The following is a 2,500-nucleotide window of genomic DNA, read 5'->3' as shown; positions in this document are numbered from 1 at the left end:
CAAATTACTTTGAAATGACAGTAATAAGTAATGCATAGTACATTACGATTTTGAAGTAACTTGCCCAACACTGGTGTGTGTGTATGTGTGTGTGTGTGTGTGTGTCAGAGAGAGAGAGAGAGAGCAGTTCAGAGGGTATCGCACACAGAGTCATGACTAAGGGAGTCGGGGCTGCGTTCACCCGAGTGGTTAATCCGCCTGATTTACAGTAGAACTGGGCGTCTCCAGCCTGCTGTACAGTGCAGCATTCAGAGGTGTTTTATCAGTTGATTGCGCTGCTTCAGACGGTCAACCGGTGACCTTGCAGTTTTCACTTGGATCCACCGCCATGGAAATCCCAGTGCAGATATTACATAACATAAATCTGCTGTGCAGCATCTGCTCGGAGACAACAGTTGTGCTATTTTAATGTCCGGAGTTGTGTTTATATTTAGTCATTTGGTGCGCGCGCTTATCCTGAGTAAGCTGCTCGTCGGAGTCTGGCCAGCTGTTTCTGGACTCGCTGAGAGGGAAGTGTGTGTGTGTGTGTGTGTGTGTGTGTGTGTGTGTGTGTGTGTGTGTGTGTGTGTGTGTGTGTCTGGGGGGGGGGTGTTGTCCTTGCTCATGTCACAGTATAACTGTCTGTAGCCACAGATACTCACAGATGCACAAAAACGACATTATTACACCAGTACCAGTGTGTGTCCCTGCTGAGGACCATGACTACGTTGGCTGATTGTGCTTTATGAGTCTACCACTCAGAGACCAGGCTCCAAAAACACACGTGTGTGTGTGTGTGTGTGTGTGTGTGTGTGTGTGTGTGTGTGTGTGTGTGTGTCCTCTTCACTGGACTGCCCAGGAATGCAGCGGATACAGTAAGGTACTCCACATAACCGCTCTGTTTCGGTAATGAATCTGAGCTTTCCTAAATGAAATATGGACAGAAAATGGATTTCCATGAGCTGTGACTTCCTTAAATCAAGAAGCAGGTGTGTTTCCATCTTTCTGTGGGGCTATAACACTGCTGATGATAAGTCAAAGATGGACACACTCGCGCATACACACACACACACACACACACACACACACACACACACACACACACACACACACACACACACAATCCTGCATGAAGGTGCAGGAGGAGGAGTGTGTTTTGTCTCAGGAGGAGCTGGAGAAGGAGTAGTGTGTGTGTGTGTGTGTGGTATATATGCTGAGGGGTAAATGGAGGGTAGGTGGAGCTCTGTGTGTGTGTGTGTGTGTATGTGTGTGTGTGGTGTTGGGAAGATAGGTTCCTCTGAGAGGCTGCAGTTGTTTTTGCCCCTCTTCTCTGTGGGCCTCTGGGGCGGGGAGGGGGGGGGGGGGGCGCAGAGGTAGCAGCTGCCAGATGGATTTATTTTCACCTCCGACCCCAGATTGGGTTTCTGGCGGGAGAGAGAGATGGTGAGAGTGGCCATAGGAGACAGGCCACTCTGAGTGACCACCTGATGACCAGCCGAGCACCAGGAGCACAGAACCGGCCACGGAACAGAGCCAGATCACAGCCAGATCACAGCCAGATCACAGCCAGATCAGAGCCAGAACAGAGCCAGATCACAGCCAGATCAGAGCCAGAACAGAGCCAGATCACAGCCAGATCACAGCCAGATCAGAGCCAGATCACAGCCAGATCAGAGCCAGACCAGAGCCAGATCACAGCCAGATCAGAGCTAGATCAGAGCCAGATCACAGCCAGATCAGAGCCAGAACAGAGCCAGATCAGAGCCAGATCACAGCCAGAACAGAGTGGGATCACAGACAGATCAGAGCCAGAACAGAGCCAGATCAGAGCCAGATCACAGCCAGAACAGAGCGGGATCACAGCCAGATCACAGCTAGATCAGAGCCAGAACAGAGCCAGATCAGAGCCAGATCACAGCCAGATCAGAGCCAGATCAGAGCCAGACCAGAGCCAGATCAGAGCCAGACCAGGGTAGCATTGTCTGTGTGTCTCAATCCACTGGAATACATCTACTTGTAGTGCTACTTGCAGCTCAGCACACACTCGCTGAAAGAATGGTGGTAGAGAGTGCTACGTGCAGGTCCTAGCCTATAGCACACACACCATGAAAGTAGGGCGGTAGAGAGTGCTACGTGCAGGTCCTAGCCTATAACACACACACCATGAAAGTAGGGCGGTAGAGAGTGCTACGTGCAGGTCCTAGCCTATAACACACACACCGTGAAGGCCCTGGTTAAGTCAGGAACTGCAGCCTCCACCTACACTCAGCTAAATACAGGGGTGCTGTGATTACAGTCATTTCAGCACCTGTGTTATAACACAGTGTGCGTCTGTGTGTGTATGAGAGAGAGAGAGGTAGAGAGAGAGGGAAAGAGAGAGAGGGAGAGAGAGAGAGAGATAGAGAGATAGAGATTCTGATGACCTGCAGAGATGAATCCAGCTGACACGTTTACTGAATCAGGCCACTGAAGCTCCTCTGTTGACTGGCTGTTTGGGGCTGGATCCCAACCAGATCCCAAC

Source organism: Alosa pseudoharengus, unplaced genomic scaffold, assembly GCF_046254945.1.
Source record: "Alosa pseudoharengus isolate Yale_2024_CS ecotype anadromous, Long Island Sound unplaced genomic scaffold, YU_APseudo_1.1 YU_APseudo_1.1_scf_28, whole genome shotgun sequence".
Classification (NCBI taxonomy): domain Eukaryota; kingdom Metazoa; phylum Chordata; class Actinopteri; order Clupeiformes; family Clupeidae; genus Alosa; species Alosa pseudoharengus.
The sequence above is the reverse complement of the archived record's forward strand: the minus strand, read 5'-3'. Positions refer to the sequence as shown.